Here is a 16242-nt window from a genome sequence, read left to right as displayed (position 1 = left end):
GTTGTTGTTATTGTTGTTGTTGTAGAGAAAGATATATGTTTTGTTAAAGAAAATGAGAGAGGGGGAAGAAGAGAAAAGAGAAGAAGGAATGAGAGAGAGGGAATAAACATATAACATAATAAAAAAAGAGAAAGAGAGAGATGGAAGGAGAGGAGATAATTAATGGATAAAAAACAAAGAGAGAGTGCTGGTGAGGTTTGGTACAACACCACGAGACGGGAAACACTCCAACATACGTTAATTTGTGGGTGGGTGGCTGGAGACTTTACATACGTTAATTTTTGCTAAGTTACAAGAGAAGAAATCCCTTCTCAAACAATTTAGGAAAGAAAAAAAGAATGATAACAAAAACAAATTGTTTGTCGTAACATAGAAAAAATGGAAAACGATGAAGGTCTTGATGTTCAAGATCGTGAGGCATATCTTAATCAACATGTCCCATGTCCTTGCTCTCAATGCAAGCTAGCAATTAGACGAAAACGCCGATTGTCTATAGAACACGTACGACGCTTCAGTGAGTTTTAATCTGAGATCATTGATCAGGTGATCTTGGATTTTCAACAAACGGTAACAAAAGTTAATATCAATCATGCATTGTCTCACAAGCTAATTGAATACCATATATAAAAAGATTGGGTGTGGCTGGCAAATTTTCTATCCAGGGAGGTGACGTCTCGTCCCAAGGAGGAGTGCATCCTTTGCGGCCAATTGGAAGAGTTCGTGGGTGTGTGATGGATGGAGTGCCTGAGCCAATCCACCACTTGGAAGGTACTATGCAACCTATATCATCAATACCAGAGGAGACAGACAGTCTTCTAGACTTACCTACAATCTTGGAGCCTAAGATGGAGGTAATGATCGATGCATTAATTCCCATGGATGTCGAGACTTATGATCCGCTTAGAGAGGAAGCATCCATACCATTATATGATGGGTGCCGATTATCTCGCCTGAAGACACTACTTGCACTCGTAAGTGTGTAAACAAAATATGGGTAGAGCGATGCGAGTGTGACTGAGTTGTTCAAGTACCTTGTACGTACGCTTCGCTGATTTCTTTTCGGCACTATCATTAAAAACATTTATACTTTTTCAAGGTGTTTTATGATTTTGTTCAGGTTACTGAAGTATCATATATTTTTACCTGCAAATACCATGCTTGAGTCTCGTGATAATGCACGACATGTTTTACGAAAGCTTGGCATGGACTACAATAGCATCCATGCATGTAACAAAAATCTCATACTCTTTCGAGGAGAATATGAGACTATGGAGACATGTCCAAAGTGTGGTTCTCACAGGTATCGATAGGACTTACAAGGGCAAACCATCCCTGAAAAAGTTCTTAGACACTTTTTTCTTATCCCCCACATAAACCACATGTTTCATACGTCTGGCATGGCGAGCTTAACAACGTGGCATGTGCAGAATAGGTCCATAGATGGAGTTCAATGAATATCAGCAGATTCACGCGCATGGAGCCACATTGACTCTACCTTCCCAATCTTTGCCCGAGATCCAAGGAATCTTCGGTTTGGTCTTGCAATGGATGGTGTGAACCCATTCGGTCTGCGCTCAATTTCTTACAGTGTGTGGCCTATAGTCCTTGTCAACTAAAATATCCCTCCATGGCTTTCTACAAAGAAAGGACATCTCATCCTTGGCTTACTCGCTCCCAGCTGCTACAAAGTTAAAAATATGGACGTATATCTTCATCCATTAGTCGATGAGCTTAAGATTTTGTGGGAGGAGGGGGTCACCGTGCAAGATATGAGCAAGTGCGATGGTCAATGGTCTGCCAATATTCAAGCCATTCTCATGTGGACCATGCATGACTTTCTGAGATTCAGAGAGTTTGTAGGTAAATAGGCTTCCATTCTCATTGGTAATATCTATCATAGCTCATTCAAGTTTGTATTCACGAGATAGAGGTGTTGGGACAAGTCTGGTTACCTCAAGTTATCATGCATGTCCATTGTGTGGGCCATAGTTAGACTCTCAAAGGTCACGAACCATAAAGAAGATGGTATATCAAGGACACACCACTTTCTTGCTAGAGGGTCATGAATTCACGGAAGGTTTTCTTGGATGACCTCTAACACATATGAATGCCGTAAGCTGGTACGAGCTAAAAATGGTCCACGCAGAGTCACATCCAAATGGAATGTGACGGTTCTTAGTTTTCTATGAGTTTCCATATTGGACCCACTTATAGATCAACCACTTGTTATATCCCATGCATATTTTCAAGAACATGGGCAGCTTGTTATGGGACCACATCACAGGAAAGAGAGACACTATAGGGGCATGAGTGGATTTGAAGGAGGTAGGCAAGATGGAGGTGCTTTGGTTGCAGTCGAGTGCTGATGGTCGCATGCAGCTACCTCGTGCTCCTTGGGTTTTTTCCACTAAAAAAGAGCGCATTATGAAGCAAATAGTCAAGTCTATCCGCACTCTGACGGGTATGATGCGTTCTCTCAGGTCTGCATTTTCTAAAGATGACCAATTATCAGGGCTAAAATCCCATGACTGGTATAAGATATGTCAAGTTTGTACTGTGAATGGATTGTAAGTTGTGTGCACGTTTTGCTATTTGGAGTGTAGTCATTGTTCATAATGCTTTCTCATTTGTGGTAGTTTGTACTACCGATCACAATTGCATGATGCCTTACTCCAGAAATACACAGGGCCATTTACAGGTTGTCAACTTTAGTGCAATGGATCTCACAAAAGGAGATTAAGATGTCCTCTATTGAATCTGCGAGGTGGGGAGCAGTGGAGATGGTCTGACTCTTTGAGAAATACCTGCCTACCAGCATGCTCATGATACAAATCCACCTTCTTGTGCATCTTGTAGATGAAGTAGAGATTATTTGACCTATCCATACGCGATGGATTTTCTTCTAGGAGCGCTTCATGAAAATCGTAAAAGACTTTGTGCGACAATGAGCTCAACTAGAAGGTAGCATGGCTGAAGGTTGGTTGATGTCTGAGGCGCTAGTGCATATTTCACAATGGCTACCAACGGTGGATCCAGACAACAATATGCTATGATCGTTGAAGGACGATGATAGACTAACCGAAGATGTGGTGGTTGAAAATGGGGTAGAAAAAAGAATGGATGCTACAATGGAGGAGAAAGTGAATCGCTTTTGTATGTTGCACCATGCCTCTATGGAGACGTGGCTCGCCAGGTACCAGAACCTAGGCAAGAGCGAGAGGAAGTGCAATCTGAATTTCGACGTAGTATACGCCATCGACCAATTCGATATCCCAAGGGCATGGAGGAGATGCCGTGGTGTATGTCAACGTGATGGTTGCATGGAGCTTTGATCGCAGTGTCTCGCAAAGGGGCGGAGGTTGAGAGTGGAGTTTTGAGCCTAGGATGTGCCTAAAATTTGCCCAAAAATCCAAAATTTAGGGGAAAAATATTCAACAGCGAAGGCGGTGGCTCCAGCTAGGACGATTTTAAGCACCAACTGAAATACAACTTTTAAAAGGCGCCCAAGCGACACTTGTTGATTTTTGATAATTTTTTAGACTGCCATACGGGTTTTTAGAAGTTGCTAGGAGAGCTGCAGTGGGGCCGCAGTGTTTCTACCGAGAGGTTACCTCCATGTATGTGATTGTGGTATTTACTGCCAATGTGTATGGGTTCTGCCTCTGAGGAGTTTATAAAAAGGGGAACGTTGGACTATAAACTATAAACGCATAGATTACGCTTTAGGGAAGTTTGTCCTTTAGCAGTAGATAGACGCTCCTAGTTCACGAGGCCATGAGTGTGTTTGCCTGTCATGAGCATGAGGTCCGGCTAGTGCCATAGCCACTGCCGGTCCATTTCAGGTCCCATCAGAGGTCTCAACCGAGGAGTGGGAATTCTCAAGGGAATGTAGTCCAAAGGTGATGACATGTTTATGATTTGTTATATCTATATTTTATATGCGACAACTAATTTGAGTGTTTCAATGTACAATACAAAATAAATAGTGCAGCGCGGTCACGCGGACGACATTTTTGCGTGGAGCGTACTGATGAAATGTGCTCAACAGACTGTGGTATCATGGAAAAGTTCGAACAACAGAGCCAACGACGAGCAACGAATCCAAACACGGTTATAGATGAGATGGACTATTTTGGGAACTTGCAAAGTATTGTTACGATGGATTACCGTAGCTTCTCCATGATACTATTTGATGTGCAGTGGTTCAAAGTGATACTTAAGGAGCTGGAGCAACAATTCGAGGAGGTCCATCTGGATTTCTCGAAATAGATTTCGAAAAAAAGTGGACAGATTTGCGTGACACCTTTGTGTTGCCGGCCCATTGTGAATAGATGCATGAACTCATTTGTTTGTTAATTGTATTACAACATGGTACATGTCACAATAGTTTAATCTCTCTTGTACATGTTTGTGAAGAAGTAACCTTCTATCCAAACCCACGAAAACCTCAATGGTGGTATGTTATACCTTCCGCTCCCCGAAGTGCGAGAGTATATGATCAAAGCGATATTTTGAGCATAGATGAGGATAATATGCAAATAGAGGGGTTGATATTGCAAGGGGTGGAGGCCACCAACAGCTTGGAGCATGTAGAGGAGCCAGCATCGGGTAACAATGATGGAAATATAAGAGTCTAAGAATTCTTTGAGAACGAGGTGGACTCATCCTTTTGTGGTGACATGTCTATCAACCTTCCAATTTATGCCGAGTTGTGTCAGAAGATTGACATGGGACCATAGGATACTTCATTCTTGGAGCATCCACTTACTCAATTCGTTGACTAATTTCTTATAAGGGTACATAAGATATGCATTTTAAGTAAGATTTTTTTTAAAGATTTATATTACTGTGCTTTGTATGATTTAATTTGATTATGCTAACATCATTTTTTGTTTATGCAAGTGACCTTTGTGGATACTTAGATCATCAGGATGAGTCGAGGGATGAGCGATGAGGAGTTGCAGGATATCTTCACGCACATGTCTCTAGATTAGATGGCAAGATTTAGAGACATGGCAGACCGAGAGCTGTCTCGAACATCGTTAGGCCACTCTATTAGATCTACTTCGGCACGATCAGATGGTTTAGCTTCGAGTAGATGAGGTCGATGCTCCAGACTTGGACCAGAGGGAGGGAGTGCTTCAAGGTTAGGGGGATGCTGCGGAGATATGAAGGTAGTGAGCCCGCAGTCAGCTCGGGATACAAATACTACTCCTCGCTCTCATGGCAATTCTAGAGAGCACGGCTCAGGTGGTTGCTATGGAGGCATGGACGCCATGTCTCCATCTTGTCGTTCTGCTGGAGTTGAGTCACCTCCAGGATTTGTCACACATGTGGGAACGTCTACTCCAGTTACTCCGGCAACCATTTGCAGGTGGCACCCCTATGGGTACTACACCGATAGATATTACCTCGGTCGGTACACCAGATTTACAGGGTTCTCCTGGATATGCCCAAGAGCATGGTCGCAGGTGGGAGAGAACCCATCTTAGGCATACCCCAAAGGGGTATGCCTATCTTGTAGATGATAGGTCAGGAGCCATTATCATGAATGATGAGGGGATTAGGGTGATGGCTCGCATGAGAGAGTTGTACCAACAAGTTTTTTGATACAACGTCTTAGATCATTGGAAAAACATACCGGAGGTGAGCAAGGACTACATAGTAGCATCCTTGCATGAGGAGTTTTCGATTCCAGCCACAAAACAGATAGGTTTTCTACGGGCTAGATGATGGAGTGCATGCGTGCATATATGTCACACAGACGATCGAACGCACGCAAGGCACTCAAGAGTGGGGTTGCAAAGCCCGAGTGGCTAGACGTGGAAGATTGGCACCGACTGAGGGAGGAGGCTACAGATTCTCTAGGACGTTGGAATCAGCAGCGCGAGAGGCGGCGAGGGCATGACTAGAGGCTGGAGTGGTCCATAATCTTGGGAGTGGTAGCCATAGGATATATCTGGAGGACTTTGTAAGTTTTTCTTTTGTTTTGCTTGCTTTTTTTTTTGCAATATCATTTTTACTAACATTCATGTTTCTAATAGTTAGTATTTTGTTTCCTTTGCAGCACTCCATTACAAATCGCGATTCGATCGGCCTTGAGACTCGATATGTAGAGAGGCACGGTCTGACTGCATTGATCAATCGATTGTATAGACGCGATGGCCCTGTAAATCACTCATCTTTGTTGTCCATAGTTACCATGTTTAATTAGAATGCATTATTGTATGGTGGACTGATGTGTAGTTGTTTCTTTTTTTCCAGAGTCCGTTCGATGCTCCTTTGCAGTGGGACAAGCTTTCGGATGGTGAGGATGTATAGCTTGCCCTTGGATCCCTAGAGCTCACACACCCTTCTTTTTTGGTCACCTAATATATGTAGACATTTTCTATGTAGTAGTGATATCTTGCCATGATTGTACCAACCGCTTTCATTATGCGATCATTTATTTATTTCATGTATCAGTGTTATGATTTAAGTATACTTTGTCTTTATTTACAAGAGCATTATACATAGTGCAGAAACTATTTTGTATGGCCCAAACTGCCACAAATTTTTTTTCCCTGTTAACGTCGCTATTAGCGTCACAAATTTACTTCATGCATCATTATTGGCATTGTTATTAATGTCACAAAGCGTCGTTATCAGTGTCGTTATTTGCGTTAGTATCAACATCGCAAATGCAACGCTAATAACAATGCACATAGCGACGCTGATAACGACACTGATACTGACTGTTCTATGGCATCGCCAATAACGATGCTTTTTGCGACGACGGGGACAAATTTCTTTATTTACATTTTCGTCGCTTTTAACATCGGTATAAGGCCTATATCTTGTAGTGTTTGTCATTGATGAAGACTTCACTCATGCTATCTATGTGAGAATCTAAATCAACGGTAGAGAGGGTAGCCTCCTACTCGCTTGAGCCACCTCCTAACATGTTATCCATAGCAATTATAGCTCTATCGACTATAAGGTCTAGATATTTTGCCTCTTCTGTAGCCTTTGTTTCCTCTCTATCATTGCCTATTGATAAAGGCTTTGGATCAAGGGCATCCTTCAGTAAGCCTTCTACATGCTCTTCATCATCTACTATGACTACAGGTGGGTCCTCACCTTCATTGAGTAACAAAACAAAAGTGGCACTTCATGAGAGGTAGTGAGTGCCATGTTGATTAAAGTGGTATTCCCTAGCATGCTAAGGAGTGAGGTGCTTAAAGTAGGGGGTGAGATTAGCACAAAAATGACCTAGTAATTTTCAAAATGCCTCCATGCCATTGATATACTTCAAGAGATTACATGGAACCCATTCCTCATTAGAATCTTGGAAGCCAATGGTATATTCCTATAAGTATGTGTTCATGTACTCAATGGGGTATTGTAGGCTTAGACCGTGTAATAATACCATATCATAGTACTTGATATTGGGACAAAAGATCTTGTAAAGATCTGATGTCATAGCAAATTCTATGCCCTAAAGGAATTGCATAAAGCTATTAAGAGTATGATCCATCATAGAGGAAAGGGTGAAGGAGGCAAGTGCAAGGGTTCTTGGGAGAAGAGAAGTGGTTGGAGAGTTTAAAAATGAAAATGAGACCACGTGATTTAGAATGGTTTTCATAGGCCATAGACCTAGAGTTTTAGTTTTTAAAAATCTACTAAATTCTATTAATAAAATTTTTAAAAGGAAAAAAATAAAATTACAAAATAATTGAAAATATAGAACATTAGAGAATCTAACATATGTATAAAGTATTAAAAAATAGAATCTCATGATCTATTCATCGTTACTTTTTTATGTCATTTTGTGCATAGATTTTGACTTATTGCAAAGCACTCGATAACATATAATTATTCTCCATTCTTTTACCCATGTGAAAGAAGAAGACCAAATAAGATTTGAACTACTATGTCCCAACAAAAAAAAAGAATTCTAATATTAAACAAGCTCATATTTCTACCAACAATACAAAAGTTGAAGCTCTCTATATTAATTATTTCCATTAAGACTAGATGCTCCCTAGATTTAGAAGGCTCCAATAACCACTCACTGTGATTGAATCAATCATTCCACCTGGCATATGAGTTTGAATATCAAACACTTGTCCCATGTCCTCAGCGGACTCCAAGGAAATTCCTTGGCCTTCTTTCTTCATCCAACGTTGGTAATAGAAGTGCATGTATAATGATGAATGTGCAATCAAATAACAAAACCTAACACTAGAGACCACCACTCTACACAAAAAGATGTCACCTTTATACATGCCATCTACCTCAATCAATCCTTCTTCAAAATTAAAATTAAGAAAGTCCTTTATTATGTTCTTACAAATGAACATGGAGGGACATTGATGCATATTATGCTTTTTAAGATATAAAGAAAAACATGAATTGGTACAAATCATGAAAGACCCATTGATCTTGAAGTTCTCTGGTATCTCAACGAGCTATGAATGTCATGTAAAATCTTCATTTTTAATGTTTGGAATGATCCACTCATCCAAAATGGGCCATTATAAAGAATTGAGAGGTGGACAAGGATGAATAATTGATGTAGGCACTATAGAAAAAAATATTACAATGTAAAAGATATTGTGATGACTTTTTAATCATCATTGTCTCATCTACATCAAAGCTTCCCAAAGGTTGTGATCGTCAACAAGATTCAAATGAAAAAAAAATTATAAGAGAGAAGAAGTAAAAACATAAAAAACATATGAGAAGTTAAGCACATAAAAGAAGTGACTTACAATTTCAGGGGAAAACTTGTCATGTAGTTCCAAGATCTAGCTTCAAGTCCTTCACACCATACACATGTTGAAGTGTTGCAACAAGACCACCATCTCAAGCCTCCCAAAACCCAACCACTTTGCCCTTTTAATGATATTTTAGTACACCATGATGACGAACTCAATGAGGCCCTATTGCTAAAGATTGCATGTAGACCCATGAATCCTTCTTGAATAATGCTCCTTCCTATTTTCCATGTTCATCCTTTATATTGTGTACATAGACAACAAATGTAGAATCATGCGATTGCCTTTGTTGAAATGTAGATGCCATTGGAATGGTAATGAAAGTGCATATGGTTGTGTGAGCACAAAAAGATAAGAAATTTTGTGAAATGGAAAAAATAAAACTACCATGGAAGAAAGAGAAAAAGTTGGGTAATGGGTGGATATGGCTATGCTCAAAAGAAATAGAGAGATTGAATACTATTTGGCTATGGTTGTGTGAGGATAGAAAGATGATAAGATTTGTGGAATGAAAGTAAGAAAATAGCCATGGAAGAAGAAGAGAAGCTAGGTGTTGTGTGGCTATGGCTAAGAGAATTTGGAGCTGTGTTGCTATAACGGAGAGAAGATAGGAGAAGAGAAAGCTAAGATTTGTGGAAAGGAGGTAAGAGAATGACCAAACTGAAAGCATGTCTTGCAAGAAAACACAAAACAATGAATTTTTGGACTTTACATGTCATAAGAAGAGGTTTTGGGGAGGAAATGCATTTTTGACGTGGGTATTATTATTAAATTTTGGGTCTCCTTCTTAAACACCTAGTGGGACCCACCTAACATGGGGTGGTAAAAGTGGGGGTGGGGAGAGGGAAATGGGACATAGAGGGACAAGCCTATTTGTAATAGGAACAAGGAGAAAAAGAAAGTGGATAAAATCTCCCATTGGTCCATCTCAAATTTGCTATCATTAGGAGAGTCATTAACTCTTAAGCTAAAGGGCCTGTTTTTGAGTCCATATTTCCCTAATACATAGAAAGCTTAGTATAATAAATTGTGTATTGTATTTTCAAGTGAACCCCATAGCTCATCCTGAAGAGGGCTCCATCCCCTTCGATTGAATTAAAAATATCCCCAATTGGAGCTACAATCTAAAAGATATGGTCATTTTCGTGCACTGAGGTCACTCTGGACTTAATGCAAATCACTCGAGGACATGCATAAAAATCGAATTGCAGAAAAATCTTTGATCATTTTCTATCACCAAGCTTGATAGCTCATTTCAAAGAGGGCTTCCTCCCCTTTTATTTGAATCAAAAATATCATTGATTAAAGTTTTATACTAAAACTTACACCCCTTTTAGATTGCACTTAGCTAGCAATAAAAAAAGGCAAAACCAAGACCCGTGAGGAGGTCTAGAGGGAGATTGGGGACTCTAAGACCTCAATGAATGATGAACCTAGCTCCACACAATATTATCATGTTGATACGCAAGAAGAAATACTCGATATGGATCCCTATAGCATACTCAATGACACTCTATGTTGGTTGAGTTTCGTCACATGGAGAGGCATAATGACATGGTTGCCAATCATCACCAAATGTTGTCTAAAGTTTATTTAATGATTGAAAAAATGGAACTCTCAAATTCTTGGATTCAACAAATGCTAGAGCACTTCACTACTCTTGTAGCCCAACTAGCCACCACTTCAGTATCACATGGAAAGGCAAACAAGTTCAAGCATGAGTCCCCATGGCTTCCGCCACTGGAGCCGCTACATGGTATCAAGGCATTATTGGAGCCAAGGGCATCCCCCCTCTCACTTATGAGGTTGATGAGCCCTCTCATGCTAATGCAAAGCCTCTCTTGAGCTCTCTTATCATCCATGAAACCAACCATCTAGTGCGACCTCTGCCCACCATTAGTAGAAGCTCCCCCACTCTCCCTAGGAACCCTAATGGAACTTATATGGCTCAATCCAATTATGGACAACATGATATTAATGGTTAGTGCCATGGAAATAATGGACAGCATGGTTGTAACAGTCAACATGGTACAAATACACAACACGGTATGTATGGATATCATAGTATGTATAGATAGCAAGGCTTTCATGGGCAGCACAGTCTCAATAATCTCTGTGACAAGATTCTTCTTACCAAGTAAAATGGGCAGTCCCCATCTCCATTAGACTTGGAAGAATGGACTTCCAAATTGGAGTCCTATTTCAATATCTAGCCCCACATGGATGATCAGAAAAGTATATTTTCATCTCTCCACTTGGAAGGCTTTGTCCACACAATGGCGCTATATTAATCAAGAGAATCATAAATTTATTAATTGAAAAGAATTTAAGATGCACATGGTTCAAGTATTTGTATTCCCTGTGGAAAAGGAGATATTGGCATTATGATGGTACACTCTTGACCAATGCATATGGTTCAAGTACTTGTATTCCTTGTGGAAAAGGAGCTATTGGCATTATGATGGTACACTCTTGACCAATGCAATCTCACTATATGGGAGTATACAAATTAGTTTATGAACTTGACTATGTATGTGGAGAGCATTATTGATGATGCAAAATAGCACAGGTACATCTATGGGTTAGAGCCAAGCTTATTTATGGATATCATGGCTCAAAATATTTCTACCTTATTTGATGCAATTGAATTTGTTAAAAGATATACAAGAAAGTACATTAAACATAATAAATTTTTCAAAGTTATGGACAACCCTACACCCCATTGAGATCAGCCCCATATGGGGGTATTTTTAGAGTCAATGCCATGCCTAGTAGCAACCCCAAAATACCTACTTATGCTCCCTTCCATGATGAATGAAAAGAGGGTACTTTTGGGACATCACTTGGCTCTAATGGTGAGAGTAAATATGCTGAAAATTAGACCCAAACTACATTAGTCTCGAATAGTCCAAGTGATCAAAAGTTTATCCCCCTAGATGTTGTGAAGAAGTGGAAATAAAAAGGCATATGTTTTAAATGTGGTGATAAGTACACGGTTGACCATGCCTCAAAATGTACTTACAAGATAGTCAAGGTTCAAGTCCATGGCATGTATGTGATGGAATATTGGAATAATGATGAGGAGGAATTACATGCAAAAAATGAAAACTATGTTGAGAATTTAGACCAAGACCAATTCTATGATCTGGAGAATGGGTTTCCCTTTAACCCAAGCGATTTCCCATCCCATAATCTTGATTTTACTATCCCTACTACACCCCAATTGACTACCATCTTCCTTTGCTCTATCTCCCTGGATGCTCGGACTAGCTCTAATAGCCCTAACACTCTATGCATTCAAGGCACTATTAATGGGAAGAATGTATTCATTCTTTTGAATAGTGGTGGTACACATAGTTCTATCAATCAATCAAACATTGATCAATTGAAATGCATTGCAATGGGATTACATCACTCCCTAGAAGTTCAAGTAGAAAATGGTGAAGAAGAAGTCAATGCACATGCATGCCCCAAAGTTTCCCTAAGCTTGGCTGAAAATTATGTGGTATTAGTTGATCTAATCACATTAGGCATGGGTCCCATTGATTTTGTCTTGGGTTGTGACTGGCTGAAACATTTGAGTAAAGTTGCTATGGATTTCTCTTAGATCTACATGGAGTTTATGATCGATGGACAACTAATCTACTTAGAGGGAATTAATGATAATGCTAGTTTTTGGGCTAATTATAGCAAAGCAACTCAAGAGGAAGTTTAAGAAATGTTCACAAATCTTTTTCTTACACTTGAATACGAAAATTTAGATCAGCCATCCAAATTATCTCAAGATTCCACCTTGAAGGCTTTCCTTGAGGAGTATAATGATTTATTTCAAATGCCTATAGCCCTTCCCCTATGAGGCAAGTGGACCCATCCACTTCATTTAGAGCCTCATTCCAAGCTAGTGAACAAGCCACCTCATTGACTCTCCAAGTGTAAACATGAAGAAGTTGCAAAGTAATTCAAAGAATTATTTGAGATGGCATTTATTGAACCAAGTTCCTCCCCTTACACCTCTCTACTCCTACTACTCAAAAAGAAATATGGCTCTTTTGCCATGTGCATTGACAACAAGGACTTGAACAAAATCATAGTTAAGCATTGGTATCCCATCCACAAATTGATGCCTTGTTGAATGAGTTGAAAGGGGCATGATTATTCACTAAGATTGATCTGCACACTCACTACCATCAAATATGCATGAGAGGGTGATGAGATAAAAAAATCTTTCATGACTGATCATGGACTTTTTCATTTTCTATTGATACCTTTGGATTGAATAATGCCCCTGCCACATTTTAGAGCCTCATGAATAAAATGCTCCACCCCTTCTAATTCAATTTTGTGCTCATTTTCTTTGATAACATTCTCCTTTTACATCAAATCACAAGAATACTTGGCACATGTTAGAAGGGTGTTTGATATCTTGAGAGAGCATTGGCTATTTACTAAGGTGAAAGCTGGATTTTAGGACCCGATTTGGACCCGTTCTTCAAGCGTTGAAGCTCGTTTTGGAGCCGAAAAGTTCCCGAGAGGTGTTAAAGAGCCAATTGTCATGAAAAATCAAACAGTGGCAGATGGCTGAGTTTTCCTAGATGCATTTCGACATAAGGAATCCAACACAAGTCTCGGTTCGTAAATTGGAGGTCATTTGACTCTCCATTTAATCCCTGCAAGGTTCGGCGTTATGAAGAAGCTACCAGATCACGAAGCTGTAAAGTACATGGGAGAGGCCAGGTTGATGAATTTTGATGCCACAAAGCCGCCTGTCTAATCCGATTGTAAATCGGAGTTCGTTTGGGCCTTCAAAATTGAAAAATCCACTTGCGGGACAGTATGAACACAAAAAGATGAACCGGTTATTTTAATGTTTTAAACCTTAGGCTTAATAAAAGCCTTGAAACTAATGCAAAAACTATCGAATAGAGGGAAGCGTCAATTCCGCCTCCTCATTTTTGCTCTTTGCCGCTCCGATTCAAACCCATGTGGAGAGAGAAGGGAGATTCTTGATCAGGGCAGAGAGAGGAACAAGATGGCTACAAGCTTGCCCGTTTTAATGGAGGATTTAAAAATCTCATTTTTTAGTATTTTCTCTCTCCTCCCTCTCTCTCCTGCAAGGGGCAATTCCTGTGTGTGAAAAAGAATGAAACCCGATTGGTGAATGCTCATCCGATGTGGTATCGGATTGCTTTTAAACCGAAGGTGGGTTGAAGATGGCAGTGTGGAGCGGGCTGAGCATCAAATAGGGCCTGGTTTGTAGACCCGCAATAAGTTTCTAAACCCGAAATAATAAAAAATACATGGTAATGACATTTTTACAAAGAAATTGACTTTTTTTCGCATTTGATGAGGTTAGCAATGTTCATATGGGCTGAAAATTGATGGACATGTTGCTTGCTGTTGGTTTTAGTCTTTCATAATAAAAAACTCAGAAAATGTACACTTAAAGAGTGGAAAATAAATGGGAAAATCTCGAAAAGATGGTTTTTAGAGTAAAAATGGGGTGTTTGGGCTGAAAATCAGATAAGCATGAAACAAAACACCAATAAAATCTACATGGTTGCTGCCCAAGGACTCAAGGGCCACAGCTCTGAAATAATGCTAATTTTCTTCTATTTTTATTATAATAAATAAGGAAAAATAGAAAAACATGCTCTTTAAAAGGGGGAAAAATAGAAAACAGACGAGAAAAATCATGGAAAATTATGGATGTATCTATGGGTGTATAATGATGATAAAACATGAGGCTTTGCCTCAGGTTATCCCCATTTATATATTTTTGTGAGTATTTACTGCTTATTTCGTGCAAAATACATATGAAATCACCCCTTTACCTATGAAACGAGGCAAAACTTTAAACGGTAGGGAGAGAGGGGAGTTTGAGAATTGAAATATAATATAAAATCTAATATATTTGCTACATTATTCATATAGGATGATTTTAAGTTAAATAAAGGGAAGTACAGCACGAGTGTAAGGCTCGGTGTCTTCTCTCATTACACCAATTATGCGTTAGTGTATGGAAGCATGAAAAGAATGGATTTGCACAATGTACGAGGCAATTATTGAAAATTTTTAGCACTTAATCATATACACATTTGCATGAAGCATCGTTAAATGACATCAGTTACAAGCTCTTGGATGCATAGCACTTGGTTTCTTTACGACTTGACCCACATAGAGAGAGTGAGCAACTCGGCTGTAGGTTTAGACGGTGGGTCAAAAGGGGATGGATAAGTGAGGATAAGTGCATTCTTCGAATGTTGAATGTATTGGCACTAAGAGGGGAGTTTGTTCAGAATATGTCTATGTGTGGAAGCAGCACATCGAGAGGCCAATCTCTAAGATGTAGGAGAGTTGCGGTAGGGCCACAACAATCAGCTGGTGGGGTGCCCTTGTGTGTGTAATATGTGGAATTTATTGTTGATATATGTATAATCTCCCTCTGAGGAGATAGGAAAGGGAACATTCCTTGGACTATAGACTATAAATGCAAAGTGATTAGTGTTTAGGATAGTGTATCCCTTGACAAACGCTCCTGGTCTGTGAGGCCGTGTGGTGGGGTTGTATGTTAGCAGCATGAGGTCCGGCTAATCCCTCAGCCAGTGCCAGCCCATTTTAGGCCCCATCAGTGGTGTGTCTATCGGGAGTCGCACAAGTGGTGGTTCTTGAATCTAGGGTTTCTAGGGACCAAATAGTTGGTTTATGTCCTCTGACAAGGACCGTCAAGCCAAAATACAAAAAGCAAAACGTGCTGAGAGGGCTAGACGGCAGTTGGAGATCGTAAGGCATTATTCTCCTCAAAGGAGCAGCCCATTGCGCATAAGAGGCAGTGGTTCTACTAACCTAAGTGTTACGAGTAGCTCTTTGAGTGCAAGTGGAAGTCCTAGTACTTCCCTACTTTCAGTTAATCAACCCACAACAAGTGGGGGTGTAGTTTTACCTACACAAACTCCTATTGTCAATCCATGGCACAACCTATCGCAATTCCAGCAAGGACACCAGATTTGCCAGCATTAGGAGCATGGTTGCCCATTTTCCATGGGTTAGTAGAAGAAGATGGAGAACTCCACATTAAGGAGTTTCAAACACTCATGTTCAATTATCAAATCCAAGATGAAGGACACCTAATGATGTTCTTTAACATGACATTAAAAGAAAGAGCGGTAGTATGGTATCACGGTCTAGAAGCCGGAACCATAAATAGCAGTGCCCAATTCTTTACGGTTTTCCGTAGAGAGTTTGCCCCTGAGAAGGGTGGACAATATTGGTTGCATGTCTTGAATGTAACACGCCAAGAGTCAAATGAGAATGTCCATGACTATGCCAAGAAATTAAAGCAATTTCTTCGTAAAATAAATACTTATATTCCCATTCCAGTGGCTGTCCATTTACAATATTTCCTATATGGATTGGATTTTAATATCCAGGTGTAGGTGAGTAGTTTTGCTTTGGCAGACATTGACACTGCTATTACCTAAACAGA

The sequence above is a fragment of the Lygodium microphyllum genome, chromosome 3 (genome assembly GCF_053477565.2).
Source record: "Lygodium microphyllum isolate KBCC chromosome 3, Lygodium_microphyllum_v1.1.10, whole genome shotgun sequence".
In the NCBI taxonomy this organism is placed as follows: Eukaryota; Viridiplantae; Streptophyta; class Polypodiopsida; order Schizaeales; family Lygodiaceae; genus Lygodium; species Lygodium microphyllum.
This window is presented reverse-complemented; position numbering follows the sequence as displayed.